The sequence below is a fragment of the Amblyomma maculatum genome, chromosome 4 (genome assembly GCF_055883805.1).
Source record: "Amblyomma maculatum isolate TAMU_Amacu chromosome 4, ASM5588380v1, whole genome shotgun sequence".
NCBI classification, from domain to species: domain Eukaryota; kingdom Metazoa; phylum Arthropoda; class Arachnida; order Ixodida; family Ixodidae; genus Amblyomma; species Amblyomma maculatum.
The window spans coordinates 148,884,909-148,906,172 of NC_139347.1; positions in this window are offsets into that span (position 1 = coordinate 148,884,909).

Consider the following 21,264-nt stretch of genomic DNA (forward strand, 5'->3'; position numbering starts at 1 on the left):
GTTCTGTTTACATGGCTGAGCGCGACTATTGCGACTTTATTCCTACAGGTCATTTAAGGACGCATAGCAATTCTGTCTATTCGTAGTTTGATTTCCCAGCTGATAGGGTTGGCAGCAAAGGCAAGGAAAACAAGGGGGCTAGTAGCACATGACCAGTGTTTCCCTTTTTTTGTCTCTTCTATGAGCTGCTTTTCCTGCTGCACATAATGTTTGACTAACTGGGCCTTCAGTATACCCTGTCGAGCTTATAGTACAGCAAGAGAAGCATTCTGCCTTTCAAGTAGAAAACATCTCTTGTTTTGCAATGTCCCCAGAAAATAATTTGTTCTGAGAAGCTTTTTGCCTAAGCCTGTGCTTCCCTATCTCTAACGAGGTACTGAAGCGAAGAAGTGACAACATTTACACTTAAACTCAATTTAAAGATGTTGTCAGGAGCCGCAAATTATTTCGTTAAATTGGGAACTTCGTTGAATAGAGGGAGATGGTTTTCGGACACTTAATCTGATACAATCGATTATAATATAGTACCGCGACGTCAAGGGACATCCGCGGCATAATATTTGAGGAGCGTAATTTCGCTGAAAATTAAATGGTCTTTTTAAAGAACCTAGCATCTCAACTTAAACAAATGCCCAGTAAAGCTGTACAGGTATGTTATTTTTAATTACAATACCATCTTGTCCGCTATGATATGTTGCTACAATAAAATTGCGGCTCGCGCAACTATCCACACCGATAACGCCTATGAAAAGAAGCAACAAAAATTTTGCCTCTGTAAGAAGTGTCCCAGGGAATTAAATTTCTTTGCCATCAAAGACGTCACTGATCTTTGCTTAGTTACTGTTTGTAAGCAGCATCTGCCCAGATTTTTTGTGCGTTCTTTCCTTATGTGCTCTCGCGAACTGTCGCAGCAGTATAAGGGCAACCGTAATTTGTTCCGGTGTCGCCATGCAGAACCGCTTCCGACACCGGGTCGAAGGGCCGACCTTTTACCGCTGACACAAGCGCGTGAATTAAATCCTTATAACTCGCGTTTCGCACCACCCAGTGTGGCAAAAGCGGAACGCAGTTGCCGTACAATGTTACTGTTGGCTCGCAGTGAATACATTCTTGAAGGTTTTGTACAAAATAGACCAAAATACCTTTCACCTTCGTTTTCAGCAAAACGTTTGTTAAATCGGAACATATAGCGAAATACTTTCGTTATTTAAAGTTACTCAAAGCATCGAACCCACATGGGCGTTTGAAAGAAATCGAGATATCTTCGTGAAATCCGGTTTTGTAAAATCGAGTTTTGACTGCATATGATCTCGGACGCCTCATAGTTCCTGTTACTATATTTTAAATGCTTATTTTTTTAAATTGCAACCGGATTTGCGATACTTTTTTGTGCAAAGCGCATTGTCCATGCTAACAGTAACCGAATATGCCTGACGTATGATGACGCCATTCACTGCTTCAGATACGTAAAATATCACACTGTGGATATCGAACATCGGGTCATATAAACGAGCTATTGTAACCCTAATATTCTATGTGATGAATACTAGATTTCCCGGAAGCGGTAATATTCTCGCTGCAGGCAATGTGCTGCTCATGTCTGGTGCGCATTTCTTGACCTCTCTATCTTATATACACTGAGGGACTAACGGTGAACAGAAACGTAGGTTGTGCGACATGACTTCGCATCAACCATGGTTAAATTCTCGGGCTTCTCTATATGATGTCCTCCACCACACATTTGCCATTTGAGATCCATCTAGAGTAATTCAGGCAGTGTTTCCGAGGCACTGAGTCCTGTCAAGAATCTAGATCGGTTATTGTTTTATTCCCACGCCTAATTTATCACTTGCATTATTTATGAAGCGCATACATCGTTTCTGAACCAAATTATTATGAAGCGACACAAACGTTTTAAATACACTAGGATCGCTTTTTTAGCTTTGAAAAAGATAGGAAAATTTCATGTATGGGAAACTGAACCTTTCATAAAACTAGCTTTTGGGCAAGGTGGTTACTTTGCTTCCATATAACTGCATTTTGGTGATGCAAGGATTTTTGACAAAAGCAAATATCAAACAAGACGTTAGAACTGAAAGCTTACCAAATACAGAAAAGAGACGATTATTGAGTAAGGTGTACTTGACTGCACTATAGAAAGCAGAATATGACCATTTCTCTGCCCCTCAACAAGATGCTTCATGGGGTGTGAAAATGTTCTTATTTGACGGTGGCACGTACCTTCCTTTCTTCTTTCCTGCGCGTGCATTCGCAACGGAAACATTTATTTCCCATGTGCTGATGAAGTAGAACCAGTTTTGAGTGTAGCGATGGTCAGTGTCGTGTGTATTTTCTTTCCTTTGTGCTCGTTTCTTTTCGCGCTGCAGTTATTTGGAAGCGAATCGACAAAGAGAACTGCGGTTGGGAGCAGTTAATGCTATCGCGTTGCACCGTAACGGGAAATTAAACTAAAAACACCGTTTCCTACATGTTTCAAGTCTAAATGTAATATCAACAATTTATTCCTAAATATACAAAAGGTATATTTAGAGTAGCGTAGAGTAGCGTAGAGTAGAACGAGAGAGTATGAAAGAGCACTGAGCAAGAATTGAAGGGAGGCCTCAAGTTTGCAAGCCGAACCAACGTTTGAAAACGCGTACTTGTCTTCATCTGTGCAGCAATGTCTGCCTTATGAGGTATATCAAAGAACGAACTCAACGCACTTTCTGGTATTTGAAAATGGGACAACGAGCGTCTGTTTCAACATAATTCGTATTTTTCTCGGTCTCTATAGACCAACACCGTGCTTACAAACAAAGGGGGCGCTCGCGGCACCGCAGCCGACTGGGGGGTGAAAAGTAGGGCTAGCGCCCATAGGAATATATGGAACTGAAAGATTTCACAGCAGTTTTCTCTTTTCACTTGGCATCTATGATGTCATTATTCGACACAGAGCAATCATGAACACCCCAGAACAGATAGCTAAAATATAAAATCTCATTAGCGAGGCGAAGTATTTTTAAAACACCGCGAAAGAGGGGGGTGCGAGTTGGGAGGGCGACCCATAGAAACACATGTGAACATGACTTACCGGGACATTTGTCTTATTTCTCAGAGCATCAGAAGTGGTGGCCGGTCGTTAAACGTTGACCAGCGCTTTGAAGAAGTGTGTGATAAAGTATGCTGCGTCATTACGGAGGCAGTCTATTTTTAAAACTCCCCGAATAACATGTGTTATGAATCCAGACACCGCCAAAAGGCAAGCTGTGTATCGAATCGCGCAGTTTTGCTTACAATCTCATATGCTGCAGCATAGGGTAAATAAGCTTCATAATACTGTCGCTTCAGTGATACGTCCTAGACAGACATAGCAGTTGTCAAACGCCATAAAACAATTTTGGACCAAACGAGAATCGCGCATTGCAGCAGACGACAGCGCAGCTGGCGATACCCACCGCGGCGGCCTCCAGCCCCGGAGCGTCTGCTAGCAACAGCGCCGGTGGTGCATAGTCGTCTGCAACAGTGCGCGGTCAGTTCATCGTGCTGTGAACGGTTCCGATAGTCGTCAGACTTGCATTACTTGCAAAAGAATGTAGTATGTCATACAACATGACGTCGGGGCATCGTACAAAAGGTTCACGAAAAAATGAGACGGGTTAAACGCTGCTGAACCGAGCAAAATGTTGCGGTAAGTTGTGTTTACATGTGTTTCCATGTGATCGCCCTCTCAACATGCACCCTCGTAAGTTTCGCTGTTTTTTTTTTTAAATACTTTGCCTCGCTAATGAGATTTCGCACTTCCACGATCTATTCCAGGGCGTTCATGGTTGATCTGTACCGAATAAAGACTTGTGAAATGAGTAAACTGCTTTGGAATGTTTCGCTTCCATGCATTTCTACGGACGCTAAGCCTACTTTTCACCCTAAAGTCGGCCCACGCTGGCGATAGAAGCGCCACCACATCGTACTTATTTCACAGATCGGTGTTGTCTCTATCTCGATAAAAAATGTGTCAACCTGAGCAATATATACGTGCTTTTTATGTTTTCGTTATATTTTTCGCAGTAGGGGTGAATTCGTCAGAAATTAAGACTATTACTGTCAGTTTGTTGCTGAATTCTTTGCGAGTTGTCCTTTTTGAATCTTACTCTTCCATTTTATTATGCTTTACTATTTTCCTAGATTACGGTTACGAAGAAAAATATGATTGCCTAGCTTCAAAAAATCGTAGTGAAAATTATTATCAAAGAGCGAACAATGTAGTCTGATAGGAAAGAAAACAGAGAAGGGCCTTCATGAAAGAGTCTTCTGGACATGGGCGCAACTTTAGTTCCAGTAAAACTGTTTCAGTGGCGTATTGCTATAAAAGAAACTTCGCAAGTGCGTAAAGTATTAGGCAATTGTTTGTGAAATTCTCTGCGTAAGGCCGTCTGAAAGACTCCTGCACAGATATAATGTGAAGACCAATAGGCAATTAAACTGTGCTAGCGATCAATCCAAAACGCTGACCACGGTTCTCACCACGAATGTTGCACTTTAAGGTCCTTTGGAACTAGCATACTAGCGAGGAACAGGATAATGCTCAATTAACATAACTTGGCATTGCACGAAGAGTAATTTGAAAGTCCTTCCCAAAGGAAATTATAAGGCGCGGGTGTATAACCATGTTGTACTGGTGCTCTGAAATAAACATGCGTGAAAGTATGTAACTACTTTTTTCGAAATTGGGTTTCTGAAAATTGCAACTCTGATACGTCATTTGTGGAGCGCAGTTATTCAATTACGTTCTCATAGTACCAGAATACATAACAAATAGTGGCTAGAATTATCAATTCGAATGCTCCTGAAACCACTGATGGCAAGGCAGAGGAAAATTTATTTCTAAAGAATGCAAGTAGAAATTCTTTTGTAATGGGCTATAATGATTATAATATAGCAAATGAAGAATAACTTTACCTAATGTTAAGTCATGCGTATAAATCCAGAAAAATCTAGCACTTTACCTTTTATCACCTTAACGATATCGCTCTTGAATCTGTCATCTCATACAAGTACCACGGAACACATACTTATAACCTCCGCTAGAAAAGTAATGTCAAATTTATAATCAACAAAGCTAACCGAATGCTAGAATATTCAAAACACAACTTTCCCTTCTGACACTAAACCTGTTTTCTATAAACAATCGTTCATGCGCAATTAGATTATGCATAGTAAATTGAGATTCAGGCAGCAAATAATTGATTAACCACCTCAATATGAATACAACAACACGGCCCAAATTATATGCTCTAACTATAATCGATTTCATGCATATATGCAGTGAAACATAAGCTAAACTATTTACCCTTGCATAACGACATAAGCTCGCATGACTTTGCCTCTTGCACAATATGTTTCAGCAAACCTTTCATTATGAACCGCTGATTCCACCTTCATTCATGTGTTTTTGTTTAGATTATGTTCAGAAAGGTGTAACAGTCACGTTTTAATATGAAAACATTCTCAAATTATTTTGTTCCGCCCACGTCGAATGACTGGAATAGCCTTCGTTCTTCTGCATAATTAAGAAATGCGTCTCCGCAAATGTAACTGTATTGTGCTTTTTAATTGTCTCATAATACCATATACCATTCAAAGTTATCTGTATTCGATTACATTGCTTATCAACGGCACCCGTTATTCTGTACTCTTTATTTCTTGCTAAATTTAGCAATATATTTGTAACTATCTCATTCCCGTCAGTAATGTTTCTACACTTAGAGTATCAATCAATATAGAAATTTAAATAAATGCGTGCAGCTTGCACATATTCCCTGCGATATGCTTTGATATAACCAAGTGTTATTGTATATTTACGGGCATATTTCATACTGTATGCCTCCATGCCATGTTTATTTTTGATTTAGTTTGTAAGTGGTCTTCTTACGAGGTGAATACGCCTTCGTCAGCCTGCTCTCCCGAGGTTTTCATTGCTTTGTAATGCAAACCAGAATGACGTAACTTTAAAAAAATTGTTGAGGCAAGCAAGAAATTCTTGGTGTGGAGGGGTCAATTCGATTGATAACCTGACCTAAATTTTGACATTCAGAAAAACGGTGAATAGGCAGTCTTTAAATAGTGTTAGGAGGTGAATGTGTCCTTCAGGCAGGAATGGGTCGCGCCAGAGGTGGGAAGTCAGATCTTGCTTTCGTTTAGAACAGCACTTTCAATTCTTTCACCACGCACACCACTGTCCTTCCACTACATCGTCTTCACTTATCCGTGACAATTTGCCCCTGAGCAGCTGAAGTCCGCTGGGCGATTTATGCTGTCTGCCGAGAGTGGCATGGCTTCAGGCGACAGACCTGTGACAGTTGTTTTCGCGGAACAGTGACCAGTCGCTGTAACTCGTACAATTTCGTAGGTGATGTCAATAATTCTGGCCCCGATCACATAAGGGCCATCATAGTGGGCGAGCAGCTTTTCATGCAAGCCGCGGCACAGTAGCGGACGCTAAAGCCACATCATATCGCTTGGAGCGTAGGTAACATACCGGCGGCGGCAATCGTAGTGATCCTTGAAACACTCTTGTGATGTAATCGATCGCAAGCGGGCAATTTGACGGGCTTCTTCAGCCAAGGACAGCATCTCGGCGAAATCCAAATTTTCACAGATATAAAACAGCTCGATTGTGTCGAAGATGCAGCGCGGCCCGCTAGCTTACAAGAGGTACAATGGAAGCAAAGCAGCAATGTGGGCTAGTTGGTTTACCATTTCAAAAATTTTGTGTTCGTGGTTCTTGTTTTCTTGTGTGTCTCTGTATACCATAGCGCGAAATTGCTTGAAAAGGTAGAATGGACCTTATCCGGTAGTTTCATGAGTAGCGGTACTGAAAGCGAACGTGATGTAGGGCTGTATGATGTCCCAGTTCTTACGATGCGAATCCACATACATGGCCAGCATGTTGTTAATCGTCCTGTTGGTGGGTTCCGTCAAACCGTTTTTCTGATGGTTATATGGTGTTGAGTGCGTGTAGATGGCTATGCATAGACGTAGCAGTTCCTCAACAATAGAAGCAGTGAATTGAAGGCGTCCGTCACTGATAGCTACTTGTGGTGGTCCATGCCGCAAGAGAACAGAGTTCAGATGGATCAGCGGCGCTTGATACACTGTAGCTGAAGATAGAGCAGTTGTTTGACAATATTGCCGCACACTATTCAAATATTTATGTGTCATTTTTTCGACAGCCGCAGGAATGCGGCCTTAATACTTTGATTCCGGCACGCGTATCAATTCTGTTGTTTTTTTTTCATCATGCTCGTTGTCGTCAGACGCAGCTTTATCTGTTTCTTTGTCGCGCAAGATGCGTCGAGATGTGTCTCGAAGATTCCAGCCACCCGTGTATGTTTTTGCAATGTTCTAGGTGGCAAGGATCATCGCTTGTGGGTTTATCTAGATGTTTCCTCACCGCCAATACATTGAGCGTTTTTCGCCATGACGGAGTAGTAGATCGACGACCGCTGAGCAGGATGTTTGCTACCGCCGCCGCCGAGTTGTTTAGTTCTTCTGAGGGCGCAAGATAGATAAATGAAGAGTTCATGCCAGCGGCGATTGTCTCCTAATTTGTTGCTGACGGCATTGTCCCCACTACGTGACAATAAACAGTAAGAAAGTCTGCACCTATTACAATCCCCGAGTTGCCGTTTGGTGATTTGGGAAAATTCCAAGAAGAATATTGAGAACATTTGGAACGGACTGCTGGAAAGCGCTACAGGTTGTATTAGGCCAGATTGAGGCTAGGTAAGGCGTTTATGACGCAGACACTTCGTGCAGCTTGCCAAAGTTGTTTTGTCGTGGAATACTTTCTCGGCCAGTAAAATCGCTCCTGAGCTCGACGGAGTATGTGAGACGATCCAGATGTCCGGATTAGGGGCCTTGTGCATCACGCGTAAAATTGAGGAGCACAGGACCTTTGGAACAACAAGCAGTTATTATGGGCCCAAAGGAGAGTAGTTCGTATTCCACAAGAAACCGTAGCAGTCTTTTAACTCCCTGGTTGCGTGCGGTAACAACAGAGGTTATAGTGCACGATCTTCGCGCTGCTCGCACCTAAACACTTTAACGACCTAAAATTCTGGGAAGATGGCGGAAATATAGTGGTCGAAAATGCAACTGTCTTGCTCTGTTTAATGCCAGCGGCATCCTCAAGTTAAAGTCTTCATGGGCGTGCCAGCACCCACTCTCCTATATAACAATGAGGTTATACTGCTGTAGATCGAGGGCCCAGCATGCAAAGTGACCGCATGGATATCGGAGATTGACGATCCAGCAAAGGGAGGGATGGTCAGTCACATCGTGAATGCCCATATAAGTACGACCTGAACTTTTGCACAGCGAAGATCGCATCAAAGGCGGGCATTCTTGTTCGGTGACGGTAGAGTTCCGCAACACTTGCTGTTGGGCTAGTTGGTTCAAATCCATATTTCGGAACACAGCGCGGAACATAACGCAACACAAGAGAACGAAGGCAGACAGGCCGCAGCGCTGAAGTGACTTTAACTGCGATGAAAAGAGGTACAAAGGTTTGAGTGCTACCTTTTTTCGAAAATAAAAGTTGTCAGTTCTGCCCTACGTCCTGTCTACCTTCGTTCTCTTATGTTGCGTCCTGTTCGGCGCTGTGTTCCCAAATAAGGTACAGTTCCGCTCTGGCTTGCTGAGGAAGCGGTTCGGATACGCAATTGGCCTCGAGATCGAGCAGAGTCGCCACCTTGCGGCTCAGCGGCGAAACCTATTCAGTGTGGATGCGTTTTCGCGTCACGTGCCAACCCGCAGTGATTTACGCGCGGGCATGCGGCATGTAGAGGTGTGTTTTTGTTTGTTTCGCAGTTCTTGTGAGCTTTTGCTTACCTATATGCCTCTTGCAAAATAAATATGCACAGTCTATAACCCCACGCTTCATTAAAACAAAATATATACTTGTCCGTATCGAGCATGTCATGGTTCGATAAGGACATCATCCATCGCGGTCTTCGGCGCTTGAGATCCTTTGACACGCAATGTCTCAAACGAAGTGTATACTATCATTACCGCCGTTTCAAAGCAAAACAGGCCGTCGCCGTCAATAAAAGTTACTGCAAACGCTCAGAAATCGCATATTCCCGTTTCTGTTTGGAATACCGCAGCTACTAAAACATATGCCACCGCAGACTGCTTCATATAGCAGAATGCAGTTTGAACAGACCACTATATGCCTACTATGCCGTCTGTATGCACGATAGTGTTGTGTGAGTACTTGTTTTTGCTTTTGCTTTTAACCCTCTGTCGCGGTGTCTCAATGGTAAGGGCGCTCGACTGCTGATTTCGCGAAAGGGGGATTCAATTACAACCGTTTCGAAAGGCGTTACACTGCTGTGGGATTGCACTGCACAATAAACAATCCGACGTGGTAAATGTGGTGTTAATAATAAAAAAAACGGCACCAAAACCAGCCTCTGCAATAATCCGTCATAGCCGATGCCGCTTTCATGCGTTAAACTCGGGCCAATATGCATTTCTTTTCTTTTCTTTTGTTGTTGAAGGCTTCTGTGCATCCGTAAATGTTTTAGTGAGCACATTTTGCTTTAGAGTAATGTTCGAATGTTTGGGAAACATATTCCCTGCACCTAATTGTTACCCTAAATATTACATAATACATCTAGATCAATGTACTTTACCGGTAGCCTATTATAATCATTATAATCCCTTTTTGTCCAAGTGCTGTCTTCCGACAAAACTTGCGATTTCTGACAAGGGGAGTAAAACAGCTTCATGCGGGCTTAAATATCAGTGTTTAGGTCGGGAATAAATACATTTTTATAGTCGCATGATAAGATGACCTCCATTTCTTTCGGAATAGTTTTATATCTGGCATCTGTTTTGGAAGCAACCGTAATATTTTACTTCGCATAAGATTTAGTCACTGCTCAATAATTAGTGATAAATAAATTTTCAGCCTGTAAAATTACTTACCAGAACATGACAGCGCCCATGCGCAGTTTATAACGATGTCTTCGCAGCGAGTAATTCGGAGCTTGCACTTTATTGTTACTGAAAATTAATCGCTGATTATTGTAAATTCGGTCAAGTGTGTAAAAGTTCTCTCACAGGGTGAAATTTATTCGCATTGCAAAACCATATAATTACACTACTCATTTACTATTATATATTGACATCACACACATCAGAAATCCCGTATACTTTCCTCGGTTTCAGGAAATCATTTACAGTTAGTGGCGCATGCATTAATGCACTATCACATTCTATGACATTGGCCGCAAAAAGCATCTCGGCAAATTCGATCCACTCAGCGCTGTACACGTGAACAATCAGCTTTCCTGTGCGGCGAGGTTTCCTCTATAGCGTCGGCGTGATCTCATTTTTGGGGAATATTTGTGCGTGGTTTTCTGGGGCCAGAGCTGATGTGCACTCAGTCTAAAGCAACTCGCCATGCAGTGCGCTGCTAATGCGACATTTAACCTGCTTAATCCTCGAGTCGAGTACGGTATAGTGAACCAGGCTGCCTCGATTCAATCTAAATTACTGCAGATCAGAGCACGAACCTTGTATCTGCGTGAGCTTGACGCTAAATTCGCCGGTCTCACTCGCATGAAACACGTGCAAACTGTTTAAAAGTCGGTAAGAAAAACAAAGCTTTCATTAGGCAGGCCCAAGCAATAGGCGCGTGAGCGCGGTACAGCGCAAGAAACGTGCAAAGTAAATCTAGAAGAGTGGCGGTTGCGTGCTTTGTTTTCCTAAAATCCGCTCTTCTTCTGCTGCATTGGCGAAATCCTTGGATATTTTTCTGCAATATTGCGGAAATACTGCAGAAGACACGTTTACATCGCCAACAAACCCGCCGTAAACTCGGAAGCAGACCTACGCAGCGTGCGTTTCAGCGAGCGCCGCCGGCTGCCGATCCACACTACCGGAGTGACGGTGGCGCCACCTCTAGGTCGATCTCGCGGCGAATAACGTGCTTGTGATCATCTCTGCGATGACCCATACCAGCGCTTATGCCAACTCCGCTAGCATCGGTATGAACGTCTCTTGGTGCGTACGGGTCGAACTGCCGGAGTAGAGGGGTCAGGTCAATAGGAACTTCAGCTGGCGGAATGAGGCATCGCATTCGGCATGCCATTCAAACGTAGCTCCTTGTGATGCAGGGATGTCAGGGAGTAGGCGAAGTCCGCGAAGCGGTGAATAAAACGTTGGAATGGGAACATAAGTCCAAAAGACTGCGGACCTCATTATCTTTCCGTGGTGCTTGAAATGACTCGACAGATGACGTTATATGGCGGTCTGAACATCAACGAAATGGCCGAGGACTAACGCCAGAGCGGCACTTAGAATTGAGGACTTGCCCGGTGGTATGTAAATATTCTAATATGTGCTAAGTGGTGGTTATGCTCGTGAAACGTTTTACGAAAAACTACGACGCATCAAGATAGCATAGACAAGACCCACTTCATGCCGCGCAATACCGTGCCCGTAAATCTCCTAAACGTCGCAGGTGCACTGTAAAACCCAAACGGCATCACATTGAATTCAAAAAGTTCTTACGCTGTTACCAGTGCCGTTCTTTTTTGTCTTCCGGATGCATCGGTCTTTGTCAGTAACCTGATCGCTGATCTAGCAGGAAAAAGAGAAGCTTCAGAGAGGCAATCTATGGCGTCGTCAATGCGAGGCAAAGGGTGTACATCCTTTTGGTGATGGATAAACGGCGGTAGTCGACGCAACATCGTGACGCGCCGTGTTTCTTACGGAGACGAATCACGAGGAAAGCCCAAGAGCTGGACAACTATTGCATGCCCTTACTCTCAAGCACCTCTCAGACTTGCTTGTGGATTATTTTGCGCTCCAACGGCGACAAACGATACGATTTTGATGAATTGGGCAAGACGAACCCATATCATTAATGTGGCGGGCACGAGACTCGAGAATAGGGCGAGAGACCAACCCCGTGGTTCACGGGGTTGGTAGAAGGCGAAGACTGCCGAGTTCTACAGAAGAATGTCTGCAAGTGAGCGGTGTTGAGTGATGATCAGAGGTTTGTTGATCATGCCAAGAACTCTGCAGTTAGCGCTGGACGCTGGAACAGGTTCAGCCATGGCAGCCGCAAATGACTCCACAGCTGCCGGCGCTTCGGGTTCAAATGAAGCAAGATTTTCTCGTAGCAAGACTCCAAGCTTGGCTTTTTGGTTCATAGTTACTAAAAAGATTTGCAGCGCTAAAAGACGACGCAGAGAAAAAAGATGCAAAGGACGGCGCTACACTTTCAACAATGCTTTAATTCATGCAAACACAAAGAATATATATACAGCGGGTTATGGGAAGTTATCATGAGATGAGCAATAATCTTCCATATCTATCTAGAAAGGCATATTTATTAACGTGCAGGAGCATGGGGACAGAACTCACGCAGCCAGACCCAGTTCTTTCAATATGATACGATTTTATGAGCTGTCGGGCGATAGCGTCCTTACATCGTTTTAATACAGTCGTGTCATACAAAATGGCTCGACAGGTGCAATCATTACATTTTCTGCATTGTAAGGGAAGGTTGGAGCAGGTGCCAGTCCTTAGCGAGTTCTTGTGATCCCGTAGCCTAGCATTAATACATCGGCCTGTTTGGCCGATCTATACCTTGCCGCAAGTGAGAGGGATGCTGTAAACTACTCCCTCTGTGCATGCAACATAAGGCTTTCTGTGCTTCTTGTTGCACCCAAGAAATGCTTTCTTTTCCTTGGACCTTTTCCAAGGAGAAGGAGAAGGAAGCATTTCCGTAGCATAATAGTATTAGTGTGTTAAGATTTACCGCCTATTGATATATATCCTTCCTTGAGAAACATATCGACACAATTCGGCGCTAACATTGATAACAATTGATAAATAACAAATAAGGTGAAAGCCTTTAATGTTTTTTTTACTATTGGAGTTCGTTCTTTCGGTCACACTATAGCAGTCAATCAAAGAACATCATCATCCATCGGATACAGAAATTAACGTCATCATAAAATTAAAAGTCGGTCTACGTGCACCGGGAATTCAAACTCTATTCCTTGGGTTTCCAGCCAAGCTCTTCGGCCAACTACGCCACGCCCTGGATCGTAAAACGCAGATCATAATTCTCCTTGTCTACCGTGAGTTGCGTTGACAATGACTCTGCCGTTAGTAACAATAATGGTATTAGCATTGCTAATAACGGTGTACTTATTTGATAATTATAATGCGAGCGAAGGGATTCACCCTGTGCACCAGCAACACTCACGCTTTTGCGTTTTTGCAGAGTAAATTCAACAGTGATCTTGGAATTTTTTTCCAGAACTTCCTTCTGCTACACCGCATACAATAAAAGGTAGTTTTTGCAGCATCTGAGTAAAACACTTCAAACTTACTGCATTTCTCTTGCTGCAGGACACGCAGCTAACAAGCGAAGGAAAGGCAGGCCGGCAGGCAGCCAGGCAGCCAGGCAAGCAGGCAGGCAGGCAGGCAGGCGGGCAGACGGGCAGGGAGGCAGGAATATAGATAGATAGATAGATAGATAGATAGATAGATAGATAGATAGATAGATAGATAGATAGATAGATAGATAGATAGATAGATAGATAGATAGATAGATAGATAGATAGATAGATAGATAGATAGATAGATAGATAGATAGATAGATAGATAGATAGATAGATAGATAGATAGATAGATAGATAGATAGATAGATAGATAGATAGATAGATAGATAGATAGATAGATAGATAGATAGATAGATAGATAGATAGATAGATAGATAGATAGATAGATAGATAGATAGATAGATAGATAGATAGATAGATAGATAGATAGATAGATAGATAGATAGATAGATAGATAGATAGATAGATAGATAGATAGATAGATAGATAGATAGATAGATAGATAGATAGATAGATAGATAGATAGATAGATAGATAGATAGATAGATAGATAGATAGATAGATAGATAGATAGATAGATAGATAGATAGATAGATAGATAGATAGATAGATAGATAGATAGATAGATAGATAGATAGATAGATAGATAGATAGATAGATAGATAGATAGATAGATAGATAGATAGATAGATAGATAGATAGATAGATAGATAGATAGATAGATAGATAGATAGATAGATAGATAGACGGATAGACAGACAGATAGACAGACAGATAGATAGATAGATAGATAGATAGATAGATAGATAGATAGATAGATAGATAGATAGATAGATAGATAGATAGATAGATAGATAGATAGATAGATAGATAGATAGATAGATAGATAGATAGACACAGACACAGACAGACAGCCAGACAGACACACAGACAGACCGACAGATAGATAGATAGATAGATAGATAGATAGATAGATAGATAGATAGATAGATAGATAGATAGATAGATAGATAGATAGATAGATAGATAGATAGATAGATAGATAGATAGATAGATAGATAGATAGATAGATAGATAGATAGATAGATAGATAGATAGATAGATAGATAGATAGACAGACAGACAGACAGACAGACAGACAGACAGACAGACAGACGGACGGACGGACGGACGGACGGACGGACGGACGGACGGACGGACGGACGGACGGACGGACGGACGGACGGACGGACGGACGGACGGACGGACGGACGGACGGACGGACGGACGGACGGACGGACAGACAGACAGACAGACAGACAGACAGACAGACCGACCGACAGACAGACAGACAGACAGACAGACAGACAGACAGACAGACAGACAGACAGACAGACAGACAGACAGACAGACAGACAGACAGACAGACAGACAGACAGACAGACAGACAGACAGACAGACAGACAGACAGACAGACAGACAGACAGACAGACAGACAGACAGACAGACAGACAGACAGACAGACAGACAGACAGACAGACAGACAGACAGACAGACAGACAGACAGACAGACAGACAGACAGACAGACAGACAGACAGACAGACAGACAGACAGACAGACAGACAGACAGACAGACAGACAGACAGACAGACAGACAGACAGACAGACAGACAGACAGACAGACAGACAGACAGACAGACAGACAGACAGACAGACAGACAGACAGACAGACAGACAGACAGACAGACAGACAGACAGACAGACAGACAGACAGACAGACAGACAGACAGACAGACAGACAGACAGAGATTGTCTGAGTTTCCCCACCTCTGCCCATCAGTCATTTCAACTCACCGCGGTACAGCCGTTAGAGCCGATCTAATGCAGGCTCTTTTCAGTCTTACCCCCGCAAGTCATCGCAGGACTACTGCTTACTATCCGCAAACGTACGAACTGACAGAATGCCTCAATTGAACAATTGCAGACATGAATTCCATGTACGTTGACATTAAATATCGCACGTGGGATGAAATTCTTTCCTATGCAACCTTTCGTACATAACGGCTGAACAGGAGGCGACGCCTCTTGCGCCATTCAAGCTAATCTACGGTTACGGCCCATAGGTCACGGCGTCGATGCCCCAACGCCCATGCGGACGTCTACATATTTCTGCATGAGCCGCAGAAATGCGCCAGCATGCACGGTGCCGTATTCAACATCTAAAACACCGCGATGCCAGTCGGTAAAACGTCGCACAACAAGACGTTCACTATGCGCCTGCACCTTTGAGGGGTCTGAGCAACAGTGCGCCGTCGAGGACTTTTCAAGAAGCTATTTCGCCGTTGCTTTGGCCCATACAAGGTCATTCGGTGTCTTAGTAGCGTGAACTACCAATTTGTTCCTCAACGTCAACGATCCTAAAAACGGCGGCACTCAAGTGCTGAAACTGTTCGCATAATGCGGATGAAACCATATTGTGAGAGGCAGTGATCTTTTGCGCGTGAGCGGCTTTGTGGTCCCGGCTTCTCCTGTGTACATCTAGTTTGAGGACGCTCCCAGCGACGAATCGCCGTTTTAGTAACTGGGGGGGTGTAATGCCGCGTGCATCTGCGAATCGAGGAAATAGAAGAAGCTGAGTGCAGTGATTTGAACTGATCTACTCAGTGTTTGCTGCCTTTTACTCGTTACAATATATATCATTTAGTAGTTAAAGCTTTAAAATAAATAATTGAAATAACAGCGTAATAGCGATGAAAAAATAGAAACCATTTCTTTTTTGTAGCCATTTTGTGCGCATCGATCTAGGGAAGGAAACAGCAACCTTGTATTTATTACATCCTCCAGACAATGCAAGATATTAGTAGACAACAGCGAGAACAACATTTAGGCTTTCCTGAATTACAAACCATTGTCTTTTATAAATCACTATTACCGGTTTTTGCAAACATGTGGCGTGTTTTAAGTTCTTTTTTGAGTTTTGAATGTTTTGACCGCCTACCAACTTAGAATTAGGTACATCAGTGCACTCTTGTTGAAGAGAAAAATTTGAGAATATCAACGCCGGCTGTATGTGACCGTTGTAGTTACATATTTTACGTGGCGTCCACATTGGCGGTTAGCACAGCTGAAGCAGACAGTTTGGTTGCATGTTCATGATTAATAGGAACCTCATGGACATCTTATTTCGCATTTTTCGGTTATTTATTAGTTTTGGGATTAGCTGCTATGGAAAGCACGAGGCACAATTGCAGCATCAGTACCAGCATGTTCAAAAATAGCGACAGTATTTATGTAGCAATTTTGTGCATCTAAAAGTTTAAATGCATCATTAAACATTTTACCATTGCAAAGAAGAACATTAATACAGCCCACATAGCGTGCGTGTTGCATTCACATGACATTTCGTGCTCATCACACATCAAAACGTTTTTCAGGAGCCACACAAAGTGTGATTGAAGACTTCAAGCAGAATAGTAAAATAACTTCTATTTTCGAACACAGATCCCGGAAACATGCCACGGCGCCAAAGGGACTTACTTACCAGTACATGACGAACAAGCGCACGCGCTGCGGAGAAAATATTATTGCAATAAAAATATGTTAATAAATATTAAGCACAAACCCTCAATCTCCTCCAAAGCACTCTATACTTGCAATAACACACTTTTCAAATCTTTCACACACCTATTAAAAACATTGTTTAAATTTATCTATTGCGTTGCTTGATAGCGCCTCCATCGTATTTTTTTCTTTTCCTCAGCAAAATCAGCAATACGCTTTCCTTTCATGTGTTTCATCATTCTCAGAAATCAAGAAAGGCACCCGGGTCGAGGTCCACTGAGTATTATGGGTGAAAAACAGGGGTCATACCATTGTTGGTCAAATATTTTCGCTCAGACAAGGCTGTGTGTGCAGGGGCGTTGTCACGATGTAGAAACCAGTCCTCCAACTGTCACAAAATGAGGCTGCTTCCGCCGCACAGTGTGGAGCAACCTTTTCGAAACGTCCATGTAGAAGGCCTGACGAGATTTCTTGGGGCGAGGCGAGCTTCAGGTCTTTCACTGGCTTGATCGTTGTTTGATTCAGGATTGTAGGCATAGAACCAAGTTTCATTACCTGTGATAATTTAAAAAAAAAATACATCATTTTGGGACTCTTCTTTCCACGCGACCTTATTCTTGTTCGGCAGTCAGCACTCGGGGCACCAATCTGACACCCACTCTTGTAGTTTCCAAATCTTCTGTGGAAATTCGCTGCACTGACCGTCACGTCATTCTCAACAGTTCCCCATTTCTTCAATCGTCTGGCGGCGATCTTCCTTGATTATGGCACATATTGTTTCAACATTTTCGTGTGTACGGGCTGTGGATGGACGACTAGAATGAGGTTGGTCATCAATTAACACTTCACCATTTTTAAAAAGGAAAACGACTCAAACACTCGAGTTTTCCCCATAGCATCATCCTTGTACAGCATTACTAACATTTCAAGACTTTCTGTTCCATTTTTTTCCGAGCAGAAAGCAGAATTTCACCGCCGCAGGCTGTTCACGATAATCAGCCATTGCAAGAAAGACACTCAAAGAATGCAGTTGTCACTGTAAACTCTGCCGAAGCTAGTACGTCTGACCTTCAGTGAAGCTACTCGGCTGGCTACACCGGCTGATGCTAAATAACAAGGGTCACGGCTTTACCGCAGCAACACAAAACACATTGCGGCGCACATATATAAAACAGAAAGCAGAGGCCTGTCTTTCAAGGAATAGCAGAGTCGCCCATCTTTCCCATGGGCTGCTAAACTATAGCGACTGCCCAGAGATTTATGACTGCCAACAACGTAGCTGAATGTTCCAGTGGGAGCTCGGAAGTGCAGATACCGAATAACACCAAGCATTCACCTTCAACAACTCCCTTCAGACGCAACATGTTCTACATTATGCACTTTAAGCCTCGTTGGCCTTTAGGAGCATCTAAGCTTCTCTCGGGAATTGGCGCACAAAAACCCTTCATTGTACCTCACTTTGGTTTCGCCTAATTTGTCATATATGAATTCGTTATTGTTAACTTTTCTTTTTGTCCGGTTTTAGGTGTTAGTTCATTTTGGAAATAATAGCTGGAGCTTCTTCGCCTTGCTGACATTTGGTGTACATGATACATAAACTCATACCTGCTTTCTCTATCCCAATGTGACATAATTAGCTGTGGAAAGAAGGTATTTTTTTAACTTCAGTTAGTACAAGGTAGCGTAAGAGCTCTGGTACTTGCTACAGTGATAAACAGGTATCTACAGTGATAAAGAAAGAGGCGATAACTGAAGCTAATAAATTGTTCCCAGCTGTAGATTTCGATTTTTCTGGTCAATCGCTGAAACACGTGCAAATGACCCATATATAAATGTACACTATATTTACGGCTAAAAAAAAAAAGCGGTAAATATTCTTACTATACTTGTATTTGACTTTCTATGTTTTGATGGAAATTACTTGCATCGTAAAAAATTTAATCATGACATGAATATTAAAGAAAGTTCATGGTTTGGCGCCTTTCTGAGATGTGTGTAGATAGTACGGATAGAAACGATGCTACCTAATAATACATCCCCTCTTCATACCTTCTGTTGTTACGATGTTTTTCAGATTGCACGTTAAGTGGAGACGAGAGAGGACTATTGCTGTGCCATATCCTCCTAGGCACAACGGTTGCTTCTCGCGCGTGATTTTTTTGGCTTATTCGCAAATTTTTCTGCACTGTCTTGCTGCTGAAAAGAGTGCATTGTTGCAAAGTGTACACAGTCACAAATTAGTTATTGCTTTCCGGGAGGCCAGTGCTTTTCTGTCTAATCTAGTGGGCATGCATTCGCTAACAATTGCCCAAAAGATCATGCAGTGTTGAACTCGTTTAAAAAAATTGTTAGGGATATTTTAACGGCAGTTTTAATGCAATTGCATAGATTACATCAAGTGTCATTCTAAAATAATTTATCCCGAAGCAACAAAGCTATGCAACGCCTGCTGTTTTCAGTGTCACAGAGTTTCGTAGGTTTAACAGTGCTCCGAATAACAAATAAGAAGTTGTGCGGTGAGCCATGGAGCATCCATAGCCTTACTACAGCAATCCCCTTCTTCGTCCTTGAGGCTCTATTACATAAAATTTCATTTCATTTCGTTTATTAACCTTAAAGGTCCCTTGCGGGGTATTAAATAAGGGGTGGGGTAAATAAACATCGAAGCTGAGTTTGCCTGTAATACATAAACATTATAAAGATTTGAAAAGCTTCTCGAGATCAATATGCGTGTAAAATATCTACGTGGTGCTCCTAGGAAAAGCAAAGGTTTCTTTTCTACATCCTCGTGAAAACGGCGTAATATTGCCGTGAAGATCAATGTCCGAGAATGGCCGCGCTAAGTGAGAACCTTGAAAAAAAAAATAACTAGGTTGTAGTCAATATATTTACAACATTTCATGTTGAATTTAATCACTACCATAAACACGCACATTTACTGAGGAAGCTCGAGCACTAGTTCACCAAGTATTCGTAAATTTGATGTCCACCTATTTCGCTCTCTCTAAAATACGCAGCTGCAGACCCGTTCTCTTTTACTTTGGCACAAGCAGAAGCGCTGTACATGCCTTTGTTCTCAGTGAGCAATCGCACTACGTCGTTGTAGGTGTGCGCTGAAGTTTGGGGTGAAAGGAGAAGACAGTAGAATATGGGGGGGGGGGGGTAGGTTAGGTTTTCAGCAGTTATCGGCGCATGCGTATCTTTAACAAGAGAGGATATCGGTGTGCTCGCGTGCCATTTTGATTGACGGCGCTATCAAAACGTAACAGGCGGTTAGAAAGCGGTGTTAGGTAAGTTACAAAAAACACAATATATAAATGGCTATGCATAAGAAAGGTTAGACGCTTGAAGACGCAGCAGTCTCAACATGGGTACAGATTTATGTAAGGTTTTCAGGATGATCACGATTATTTTATTAAATCCAAAACATCAGTGTAGGAAACTAAAAAAGAGTAATTGCCACTCTAACCACTTTTAAAGTCCAGAATTATGCGTTTGATATAACTAAACATATGAGTTATTTCTAGGAAGTAAACGCAACTGTTCAATTTCGGTTAGCAGGAAACGTAGAGTGATTCCCAGAATGAATTTGATAATAAACGCACCAATTCAAAACGTGCAAACAAACGGAAAAGTATTTATATTTCACACTAGTTTATACATCGCTATATGTAGCAGAATGCCTGCCTGCCTGCCTGCCTGCCTGCCTGCCTGCCTGCCTGCCTGCCTGCCTGCCTGCCTGCCTGCCTGCCTGCCTGCCTGCCTGCCTGCCTGCCTGCCTGCCTGCCTGCCTGCCTGCCTGCCTGCCTGCCTGCCTGCCTGCCTGCCTGCCTGCCTGCCTGCCTGCCTGCCTGCCTGCCTGCCTGCCTGCCTGCCTGCCTGCCTGCCTGCCTGCCTGCCTGCCTGCCTGCCTGCCTGCCTGCCTGCCTGCCTGCCTGCCTGCCTGCCTGCCTGCCTGCCTGCCTGCCTGCCTGCCTGCCTGCCTGCCTGCCTGCCTGCCTGCCTGCCTGCCTGCCTGCCTGCCTGCCTGCCTGCCTGCCTGCCTGCCTGCCTGCCTGCCTGCCTGCCTGCCTGCCTGCCTGCCTGCCTGCCTGCCTGCCTGCCTGCCTGCCTGCCTGCCTGCCTGCCTGCCTGCCTGCCTGCCTGCCTGCCTGCCTGCCTGCCTGCCTGCCTGCCTGCCTGCCTGCCTGCCTGCCTGCCTGCCTGCCTGCCTGCCTGCCTGCCTGCCTGCCTGCCTGCCTGCCTGCCTGCCTGCCTGCCTGCCTGCCTGCCTGCCTGCCTGCCTGCCTGCCTGCC